The sequence below is a fragment of the Papio anubis genome, chromosome 13 (genome assembly GCF_008728515.1).
Source record: "Papio anubis isolate 15944 chromosome 13, Panubis1.0, whole genome shotgun sequence".
NCBI classification, from domain to species: Eukaryota; Metazoa; Chordata; class Mammalia; order Primates; family Cercopithecidae; genus Papio; species Papio anubis.
The window spans coordinates 25,046,407-25,058,615 of NC_044988.1; the positions used below are offsets into that span (position 1 = coordinate 25,046,407).

General features: G+C 42.2%; 1 pseudogene across 1 annotated transcript; it reads left to right on the top strand.

Moving 5' to 3' along the window:
* The first annotated feature begins 10,396 nt into the window (after window positions 1-10,396).
* LOC101006383 lies at window positions 10,397-11,932 on the top strand (annotated as a pseudogene). Its single transcript, XR_162672.5, has one exon. The product of XR_162672.5 is annotated as an argininosuccinate synthase pseudogene (transcript).
* The last annotated feature ends 277 nt before the right edge of the window (window positions 11,933-12,209 follow it).

Below are 12,209 nucleotides of genomic sequence, written 5' to 3' on the forward strand. Positions count from 1 at the left end.
AGACGTGGTTTTACCATGTTAGCCAGGCTGGTCTCAAACTCCAGACTTCAGGTGATCTGCCTGCGTCAGCCTCCCAAAGTGCTGGGATTACAGGTGTGAGCCACCACGCCTAGCCAGTGGTAGCTATTATTATAACTACATAGTTATCTAGTTACCTTCTTTGCTCTACATTAGACTGCTAGTTCTAATGTGGAACAGAACAGAATTTTTTACATCTGTGTGTTCCCAGGGTGGAGCACAGGGTCTGGGACATATTAGGTGCTCAACAAGTGTTTGTCAACCTGAATTACTCCACTTAAAAGACTAACATTTAGCCTGTAAAAATTATAGAGAATGTGAAATATTATGAAAAACATCATCATACATTATACTGTCATACAGAGTGACAAAAGCCAAATAAAATATGCACAGGCAATCACAGCTGTTTTAAATATGCAGGGCTAAAAATTATGCATAAAAATAGACTGGGAGGAAATACGGCCAAACAATAATATGTTAACAGTTGGTGGTCTTGGAGTTGGGAAATCATGGGTAATTTTTTCTTCCGTTATTTTTTTTTTTTAAACTTCACATTTTCTCTATTAAGCATATTCCTTTTCAAGATGCAAAAATAATTTACATCTCATTTACACACAGATCTCTTGTTCAGTAAACATTAGAGGTGACATTATACATCAAGTTAACTCAACCTCTGAGTTACTGCCTGGGTTGCAGTTCTGAGTCCAGCATTTACCAGCTAAACGAACTGAAGAAGTTGCTGTTGTGGATGTTGTTGTTGTTGTTGCTGCTGTTGTTGTTTTTGCATCACCTGAGAGCTGAAGAGAGGGGACATTCACTCACAGGGCTGCAGCAGGGTCCGGTAGGATAAGGGCACATAAGGTGCCCAGCATGTGGCAAGGCACACAATAGGCATGGAATAAATGTTAGCTATTCTTCTCATGGTTACTATTACTCAGAGAACAATGCTGTCAAACACACATAGGAAGAATCATAAGGAGGCATTTGTTCAGAGACAAGAAGCAGAGAAAATTGGAAATAACCCCAGCTCACTGCATGTCAGGATCTATAAGATATTTCACTTTAGCTCCTTTCAGGGAAAGATGTACCAAGTTCAATAGTACAAGGGAGTTTTGTTTTTGTTTTTGTTTTTTTAACATTCTGAGTTTTAGCAAGGGAACTGGCCCTCATCCCCTGAAATCTCGTGCAGATTCCCCAGATGTAAGACAGATCAAAACAACTACTCCAGTAAAACCTGACATGGGGTCAGGCCATGTGTTCTGAGCTCCATGTCACCCTCACAGATCTGAGACTTCTCAGAATAATGTGGCAAGCACTGTTCCAACACTAACCTAACTGGTTAATGAGTTGTAACTTTCCCAGTTTCTTCTGGGAGCAGGGGCACTGTGTCATCCACACCCTATTGTGGTTTGAAGAGGCAACAGGAGGTAAAGGGCACATTGGGAACAGCTGTACCAGGCTCCCGAACTACTTGGCACAGCACTTGTGCATGTCTCAAGCCTGTTCCTTAGGAGCCGTGCCCTTATTTGAGCTGGAGCAACACGTAGGGATTGTCCTCAAAAGCTGGTCCTCCTCAGTCTTGACTACCCCTTTGTTTACACATTCATCAGCAGGTGGTGGCTGAACGTTCCTCTTTGATTTCTGTGGCTCAGGAGCAGCGGGCTAAGACATGAGCTGAATAAACATCATATCATTTGGCACTGGCAGGATTCCTGGTAACCTGGGTCAGGCAAGGTTTAAGAAGGATTAGGTTTAGATTAGAAAAAGAGTTGAGTTCTTTTTTTTCCCCCTGTGGTCTCTTAAGTGCCTACGGGTTTTGTAAGAGGAGAGTGGGCTGGCAGCCTAGGCTCAGTTGCTCCAGAAATAAAAGTGGTGAGCTTGGTGTTCTTTTCCAGAAGACCTGAGCATGTGCTAATTCTGAGTCTGGTTTCTGCTGTAAGGGTCGCGGGCTCTTGGGAATTTGGTGAAAGCTCTAGATGTTTCCTCTAGAGAATTGCACACACACACGCGCGTGCGCGCACGCGCGCATGCACAGACAATTTTATTTATTTATGGTGCTTCCTGAAACACTCAGCCTGGGGGAATTTTAACAGCCCACACAGCTCACTAATAGCAGGCTGTACTCTTCCCCAAGGTGAGCCTGGGGGGTGCCCCACCTGGCCATCCTCCCCATGGTCACTCCTCAGTGACCACCGGCCACGCTGAATGAACTCTGCTGTCACACGGCCAGCTTTTCTTGGCAGTCTGGCCTTGGAGAGGCTTGCTGGGGGCTCTGGCAGTTGCTCTTGTTTATTACAAAGTCTTGCTCCACTCCCTGGCGACAGCTTGCAAACCAAAACTATTTCATTTCCCAGTTACAAACAGGTTAGAGGAGAGAGGGTGAAAAAGAAAAAGAAAAAAAAAAAAAAAGGCAGACACCTTTTGAAGGCACGACTTCTCCTTGGCTTCCCTTGAGGATTGGTTTTGTCCTCCAGTGTCCCGCAGCTCTGGATTTGCTTCTAGGGTAACCGTGGTTTTTCTGCCCTCGAGTGAACAAAATTGCTGGTTGAATTGTTCCTTCTTGTTCTTCTCTATCTTGGTGGAGGTTTTTCCCCCACCACTTAGAAAAAAGGATGAGGCTAATACTCCCTCTTCCCCCAATTAAATGGATATTTCCCTTCTAACTGACTGACTTGGCAAAAACTACAATGTGGATGAAAGGGGGATGGGTGCAGGTAGCAAGGAAGGATAGAAGTATTTTCCAGTTCTATAAACAGCTGTCTGCCTCTCATCTTTACCACACAAAAATCACAGCTCAGAACCCTTGCAAAGGAGTGATGAGGCACTGAAGTGCCCAGTCCACCATCTACTTGTTATATAACAGTGAGCAAGTTATTTAACCTCTCTGAGCCCATTTTCTCCCACGATTAAAACATTACCTGCTGCATAAGGTGGTAGAGAGAATTCAATGAGAATGTGGGCCTAGTTGTTAGCAGTTCTTTGACTCCAAGTGAACATTCAGGAACTATTTATTATTAATATTATAAATCTTTTTTTTTTCTTTTTTTTTTAAACAGAGTCTCGCTTTTTCGCCCAGGCTGGAATGTCTGCCTCCTGGGTTCAAGCGATTCCCCTGCCTCAGCCTCCTGAATAGCTGGGACTACAGGCACATGCCACTGTGCCCAGCTAACTTTTTGTATTTTCAGTAGAGACGGGGTTTCACCATGCTGGCCAGGCTGGTCTCAAACTCCTGACCTCATGATCTGCCCTCCTTGGCCTCCCAAAGTGCTGGGATTACAGGCATGAGCCACCATGCCCGGCCTGTAAATAGATTTTTATGCTCCAGTGGAGCACTATTTTTCCTGTAGAAACACCATCTAGCACTGCTATGGTCTGAATGTTTGTGTCCCCCAATATTCGTAGGTTGAAACTAATCACCCACATGATAGTAACTGAAGGTGGGCCCTTTGGGGGGTGATTAAATCATGAGGGCAGATCCTTCATGAATGGGGTTAGTGTCCTTATAACGGAGTCTCCCAAGAGCTGCTTTGCCCCTTCCATCCTATGGGGACACAGCAAGAAGTGCCGTCTAGAAGCCAGGATGCAGGGCCCTCACCAGACACTGAATCTGCCAGCTCCTTGAGTTTGGCCTTTCCAGCCTCTATAACTGTGAGAAATAAGTTTCTGTTGTTGATAAGCTACCCAGTGTGTGTATTTTGTTACAACAGCCCGAACAGACTAAGACAGGTGTCTTAAACACAAACATAGGCTCTCTCCAATTTGTACTAGGAAGTTCTACTTGCCACACCTAGGATGAGTAACTAATTAGGTGACATCATTTTAGGACCTGGTTGAAGGTTCTAATCCTAAATAATACTCTTAGCACAGAAGTAAGGGCAACTGATATGTCCAACCTACTATACCACATAGTAAAGATATTTGAAAACATTCAGGCCGGGGAGTGGCTCATGCCTATAATCCCAGCACTCTGGGAGGCCGAGGCGGGTGGATCACCTGAGGTCAGGAGTTTGAGACCAGCCTGACCAACATGGTGGAACACCATCTCTACTAAAAATACAAAATTAGCCGGCGTGGTAGCGCATGCCTGTAATCCCAACTACTTGGGAGGCTGAGGCAGGAGAATCACTTGAACCTGGGAGGCAGAGGTTGCGGTGAGCCAAGATCATGCCATTGCACTCCAGTCTGGGCATCAAGAGTGAAAACTCCGTCTCAAAAATAAATAAATAAATAAATAAATAAATAAATAAATAAATAAATAAAAATTAAAAACAACGTTCAGACTCTGCTCTTCATGTAACACCACCGTCAAGTCAGCAGAGAAGACAGTACAGGTTTTTATAAGAGTAAATATCTGTTGGAGCACTTTGCATGTGCTAATAGATGTCCTAAGCAACTTATCTAGTTTAATCTTTTCAGTTATCTTCTGAATAGGTACTATTGTTATCATCATTATTTTATAAATGAAAACAGAGTCTTAGAGAGGTTAAGTGAATGTTTCAGAGTCACAGAGCTTGCACGAATGAGAACTGCTACTAAACTGAGAGCCTACTGCATTCTGTGGCTTTAGTCTCTTCTAATTCTTATGAGCCTGTGTTGCTTCTCTTTAAACTCCCTAAAATAACAATGTTCAGTTGAGAAGTTCGTCCTTGCTCACTTTAATAGTACTGAACATCTCCCCCTAGCAGAATTCTCAGATGGCTTAACACTGTCCAGAGCAAACTCAGCTTCAGATTTATGTAAAACAACTTTCACATTGTTTGTGAAACTGATGGATAATTTATTTTTCAACCACATGCAGAAGAAAACTATGTAAGTGCACACATCCTTCAGTGTTCACAAATAAAATGGGAAGAAGTAATAGTGTTCATTTACATCATCCACAATGTTTGCTATAAAACATAAGAAACAGTTCTTAAAGCCATATACAGACTCACGCAGTGGTGCTTCTGCAAAAACTTACGCTATGAACTCTAGTCTATTCTCTCATTTCTTTTTTGAGACAGAGTCTCACTCAGTCACCCAGTCTGGAGTACGGTGGTACGATCTCAGCTCACAGCAACCTCTGCCTCCCGGGTTCAAGGGATTCTTGCGCCTCAGCCTCCCAAGTAGCTGGGATTACAGGCGTGCACCACCACACCTGGCTTTTTAATTAATTAATTATTTTATTTATTTATTTTTGTATTTTAGTAGAGATGAGGTTTCACCATATTGGCCAGGCTGGTCTTGAACTCCTGGCGTCAAGTGATCCATCCACTCAGCCTTCAATAGTGCTGGGATTACAGGCGTGAGCCACTGCGCCTAGTTTATCCTCTCATTTCTATTGGCCCTGAGCAAGTTTGAGATCTGAACTAAACTTCTTTATGTAATGTTTGTTTTGTTTTGTTTTTTCCTCTGATTGTAAAAGTCCATTATAGAAAATTTAGAAAATGCAGGTGTGTATAAAGAAGCCACTCAAATGAACCAAATTTCTTAGTGTTTGGTCTGGACTCAGATTCATAGCTCATTTGGCTCTTAATAAAATTCAGAGTTGTTTTTGTGACGGACTACAAGGATAACCTTTTGATTCTAGTGTAATTTAAGATATTTTACCAGTGGGGCACGGTGGCCTACGCCTGTAGTCCCAGCACTTTGGGAGGCCATGTAGTCCCAGCACTTTGGGAGGCCAAGGCAGGCAGATCACTTGAGGTCAGGAGTTCGAGACCAGCCTAACCAACATGGGGAAACCCCATTTCTACTAAAAATACAAAATTAGCTGGGTGTGGCGGTGCATGCCTGTAATCCCAGCTACTCAGGAGGCTGAGACAGGAAAATCACTTGAACCTGGGAGGCGGAGGTTGCAGTGAGCCGAGATGGCGCCACTGCACTCCAGCCTGGGCAACAAGAAAGAAACTCCATCTAAAAAAAAAAAAAAAAAAAAAAGATATTTTAAAGAAGTCAAGTTAGAAAAGAATTTTTTTATCTGCTCCTAATTGTTATGGGTGAGTATCTAGAGAAATGTTGAATGGAGAAAAAGTAAGCCTATGACATTCTTCAGTGCTTTCTATTGTATAGCAAACTGGATTCTTGCCTTCTCTGAGCTTTCAAAATGATCTGGAATCTTGACCTTTCAAAGCTATGGTTTAAAAAGACAACTAGAAATGTGATTTTCTGCTCTTCATTGTTTTCCCATATTTCTTCCTATTTATAAAGGATTAAAATGTTATACCTAAAAAAAGAAAATTACAAAAATCAGCTTATATCTATATCATTTTTGGATATTTGTAGTATTTAATATTTGTATCTTATCTGAATATGATTCAAAGAACAAATTACTTCCACATATATTTCTTTCTTCCTATAATGGCTATCAGACACTTTAAATCTATTTAAAAGTTATTTTCATGTATTGGCTGCATATGAACATGTAAAGGAAAAAGATCATACCATTTAATTTTCCATGTTCTTAAATCAACCATATTGAATTGGCATTGTGTGTTCAGAATGTCCCCAATCATATGTGAAAAAAAAAAATAGGTAGACATTAACCTAATTTTCTTCTTTCTCTTTCACTTGGTTTCAAAGTCAAGTTAGAGGTGAGTTGATTTCATTTTACACAGCACTACTTCCCATGTTATCTGTGAGCCAACATTTCATAAAGCAATTAGTATTCTCAAATTTACAATCCACAATTTGAGGGGCATTAATTGCTCAGGTAATTATTTGTTTATGTAATATTTATTTACTTGCTTATCACCTCATCTGAGAACCTCAGTGTGATTCATAAACATTAACTTTTTGTAATTATGTTTTATTGCAAGAAAATAAGATACATAGTTATTAGTATATTTTAAATCATTATTAGCTTTGCAGTTGACCAAGAAAGCTGGCATTTAGATTGGTGGTTATAACTTAAATCTAACTTAAATCGTTCTTCTTTTTGGTGCCAGTGATGTGCTATCATATACTGAAAGAATTCTGAATGATATTTCAGCTTTGCAAAGTGATAGCAGAAGAACCTGATGCAAGTTTATTCTCGTCTTCTTTAAGATTTCCAGTATTTTATCTCTAACATGGTAGGAATGTCTTGAATTAAGCATGTAGAATTTTATTTTTAGGGTCCTCCAAATAGCTCATTCTCTCACGTCCTAGCATGACCTTCAATAACCAAACAAGCAAAAAGTCTAACAGTTACAAATATAGTGTTTACCAATATAAAAAAAAAAAAAAAACATTCTTATGATACCTAGTCTGTCTAGGCTTGTGACCTTTTCCACTGAACTCTGAACACATCTGGCTTTTTTCTGCCAAACCTCAGATCTCTGACCTGTGTTGTTTGTGGTCATCACCTTTGTTGTTGTTGCTGTTTTTAAGTTAATTCTACTAGGGTTGTAGAGCTCCAGGCTGTGAACTATGATTTGTAATCTCTTGTGTTTATGACATTCTACTTCTTTCCAACATGATTTGTGGCTGACTTTATTTTTAACATTTGGACACAATGCTTTCATATTTCAAAGCTGACCTTTGATCTTTGTGTGTTCTATTTTGTAAATCGTAGGTGATGGATCTGGGGAGCCACAGGTGAGAGGGGCTAAAAAAAGGTCCCAGAAATGTGGTGGTTGCTTGTTGGCTGCCATGATTCAACAGCAGGGTCATGAAAGCTGATGCAGGGAGTTGCTCAGACCAGGGAAGAGTTTGGACGGTAAATATGAGTCACTGCCTGATCCAGCAAACTCCCGCGGTGCCTCTGAGTCTAGGATCAGGGTCATCTTTGACTTGAGAGTGAATAACAATGTCTGCTTTCCCAAAGGAATAAAGATGGAAAGTTCTGATATCCACTTTTAATCATATATTTTTCTAGCAATATGCTAATTTAACACATCAGCACCTGTAGGTCTCTCAACATGTCAATAATTTTAGTCATGTTAACATGCTGATGACTGTGCCATTTTAGTCCTTTGAGTTTGCAGACTTATAAAACAGATGTGTTCCTGTGAGGACATACTTAGATGGCTTTCTCATAGTTTCCAACTTGCCTACATTTAAATTAACATTAAAATAAGTAATTATATTATAAAATTATAGTTTCCCAAAAGATTTTTGAGTCCAGATTCCTATTGTCCTAAAAGGTGGCAATTATTTGTCTTCGGTAGACTATTAACTTCATAATTTTCATTAAGATTAATTCTATTAATTCCTTGGTGGTCCATCCCTATATTGAGTAACCCATTTTCTGGGATACCTTCCTAAAAAGCAATGGAGCTTCTTACTGAAGCAATGTAAGACTGGTATTATTATTCTTCAACAATCCTCAATGGAAACAGAAAAGTGACCATTTTCCTTCCTTTGCTCCTTCCGTCATTTCCTCCTTCATTCCTTTCTTCCTAATTATTTTATTTTTATTTATTCACTAGAGACAGGGTCTTGCTCTGTTGCCCAGGTTGAAGTGCAGTGGCACTATCATGGTTCACCATAGCCTTGACCTCCTGGGCTCAGGTAGCTGAGATCACAGGTGTGCACCACCACATCTGGCTGATTTTGTTTGTTTGTTTGTTTGTTTTGTAGAGACAGAGTCTATCTATGTCGCCCAGGCTGATCTCGAACTCCTAAACTCAAGCAATCCTCCTACCTCAACCCAAAGCACTGGGCTTACAGGCCTGAGCCATGTGTTCAACCCCTCTTTCTCCCTAATTTAAATTCTAGTTAAGGGGAGGTACACGAATCCTGAACACAAGCTATGTGACTAACAAGTCAATATTCAACTAACAAGGCTTAGAACTTTATCTTTACCTGGTTGGAGATTCACCCAAACTCTATGAAATGAAGTGCCACGGAAGAATATCTCATGGAAAAAGCCCAGGCTTTGGATTTTTTTTTTTTTTTTTTTTATGGAGTCTCACCCTGTCCCTTAGGCTGGAGTGCAGTGGCGCAATCTCGGCTCACTGCAGCCTCCCTCTCCTGGGTTCAAGCGATTTTCCTGCCTCAGCTTCCCAAGTAGCTGGGATTACAGGCATGCGCCGTGACACCTGGCTAATTTTTGTATTTTTAGTAGAGATGGGGTTTCCCCATGTTGACCAGGCTGGTCTCAGGTGATCCATTTGCCTTGGCCTCCCAAAGTGCAGGAATTACACCATGCCCAGCTTGGATTTAAATGCATTTTTATTCCAGTATGGCTCTTCCATTTTACCTGCTGTGATCTTGGACAAGTTAACCTGATTCAACATGTGTAGAAGAAAGAAAACAATAGTTAACTAATGGAATGGTGATGAAGATTAAATTAGATAAGAAATGCAAGTAATGTGCCTAAAATAGTGACTTTCACCTGGTATATGCTCTCTACATAAACCTAAAAATAATTTTAGGTTTGGTTAAACCTAAAATAATTTTAGGTTTATGTAGAGAGCATATACCAGCTTAAAGTTAATTTCTCAAATATTTGAACAATTCCTATTAATTGTAATTCCTGCACTTTGGGAGGCCAAGGCAGATGGATCACTTGAGACCAGCCTGGCCAACATGGGGAAACTCCATCTCTACTGAAAATACAAAAGTTAGCCAGGCATCATGGCACATGCCTGTAATCCCAACTACTTGGTTTAACCAAACCTAAAATTATTTTTACATTCTAGTTAAGGGGAGGTACATGAATCTAAAACATAAACCTAAAATTATTTTTAGGATGATGAATTATTTTTAGGATGATGAAGAGACATCAGCTGATAATGAGATTCCAAAGGGGAATATGGTAAGCAGGGCGAATTAGGAGATTGAACTGCAAAAGATCCAGAGAGACAAGATGAAGTTACATGAAGATAGCATCTAAAAAATGATGAGAGATGAAATTCTTTCATCTACCAGGTGAAAGCTAATTTCTCAAATATTTGAACAATTCCCATTAAATTTCCCCTTTTATCATTTTATCCAGTAACTTCATGAAAAATGGTAAGCTTTTCTGTATGTAAGAATAATCTCACCTTTCAAAAAGAAAATTGCCATTTCTCTGTAACATCAACAATTATTCCTTATCTATTTTACTTGTATAATCAAAGAATAATACAAACATTGAAACAGATGAAGAGACATCAAGAAACTCTGCCTTTGCTGAGGTTGGCAACAGCTGATAATGAGATTCCAAAGGGGAATATGGTAAGCAGGGCGAATTAGGAGATTGAACTGCAAAAGATCCAGAGAGACAAGATGAAGTCACATGAAGATAGCATCTAAACAATGATGAAAGATGAAATTCAGGCAAGGTGTTCTGATGTATTGGCAACATGCAAGATGCTGCTGGACAAACTCCTGGGAATCACTAAACCTTAGAGGTAATCATGGAGTGAAAAATCCATTCAGGAGATTGCCTAAGAAGATAAATGCAAAAGAGGCACTAAAAATATGTGATTAGGCCCTGCTCTGCCGCCTGCCACCGCTGCCCGAGCCCGAGTGGTTCACTGCACCGTGAAGACAGATTCCAGACGCCAGGAACTCACGCCTCCAATCCCAGACACTATGTCCAGCAAAGGCTCCGTGGTTCTGGCCTACAGTGGCGGCCTGGACACCTTGTGCATCCTCGTGTGGCTGAAGGAACAAGGCTACGACGTCATTGCCTATCTGGCCAACATTGGCCAGAAGGAAGACTTCGAGGAAGCCAGGAAGAAGGCACTGAAGCTTGGGGCCAAAAAGGTGTTCATTGAGGACGTCAGCAGGGAGTTTGTGGAGGAGTTCATCTGGCCGGCCATCCAGTCCAGTGCACTGTATGAGGACCGCTACCTCCTGGGCACCTCTCTCGCCAGGCCTTGCATTGCCCGCAAACAAGTGGAAATCGCCCAGCAGGAGGGGGCCAAGTATGTGTCCCATGGCGCCACGGGAAAGGGGAATGATCAGGTCCGGTTTGAGCTCACCTGCTACTTGCTGGCCCCCCAGATAAAGGTCATTGCTCCCTGGAGGATGCCCGAATTCTACAACCGGTTCAAGGGCCGCAGTGACCTGATGGAATACGCAAAGCAACACGGGATTCCCATCCCGGTCACCCCCAAGAGCCCATGGAGTATGGACGAGAACCTCATGCACATCAGCCAGGAGGCTGGAATCCTGGAGAACCCCAAGACCAAGCGCCTCCCGGTCTCTACACGAAGACCCAGGACCCGGCCAAAGCCCCCAACACCCCTGACATTCTCGAGATCGAGTTCAAAAAAGGGGTCCCCGTGAAGGTGACCAACGTCAAGGATGGTACCACTCACCAGACCTCCTTGAAGCTCTTCATGTACCTGAACGAAGTCGCGGGCAAGCATGGTGTGGGCTGTATTGACATCGTGGAGAACCGCTTCATTGGAATGAAGTCCCGAGGTATCTACGAGACCCCAGCAGGCACCATCCTTTACCACGCTCATTTAGACATCGAGGCCTTCACCATGGACCGAGAAGTGCGCAAAATCAAACAAGGCCTGGGCTTGAAATTTGCTGAGCTGGTGTATACCGGTTTCTGGCACAGCCCTGAGTGTGAATTTGTCCGCCACTGCATCGCCAAGTCCCAGGAGCGAGTGGAAGGGAAAGTGCAGGTGTCCGTCCTCAAGGGCCAGGTGTATATTCTCAGCCGGGAGTCCGCACTGTCTCTCTACAACGAGGAGCTGGTGAGCATGAACGTGCAGGGTGATTATGAGCCGATTGATGCCACCGGGTTCATCAACATCAATTCCCTCAGGCTGAAGGAATATCATCATCTCCAGAGCAAGGTCACTGCCAAATAGACCCCTGTACAATGAGGAGCTGGGGCCTCCTCAATTTGCAGATCCCCCAAGTACAGGCACTAATTGTTGTGATAATTTGTAATTGTGACTTGTTCTCCCTGGCTGGCAGCATAGTGGGGCTGCCAGGCCCCAGCTTTGTTCCCTGGTCCCCCTGAAGCCTGCAGACGTTGTGTTGTCACCGAAGGGAAGGGTGGGGAGCTATAAAATGACAATTAAAAGATAAAAAAAATATGTGATTAATGCTCTCAAAGGCAATGGGCAGGGGGAATCAGGATAATAATGAGACTTTACCATTTCACAAAAGATCTTTACATGTGTCATCTCCATATTGCAGAGCAGCCCTGAAAGACAGGAACCTCCCACATCATCATTTTATAGATGTGGAACTGAAGCTCAGGCACAATTAAGTGACTTGCCCAAAGCCACACAGCCAGTAAAGGACAAAGCCAGGACTTGAATGTGGATCTTCCA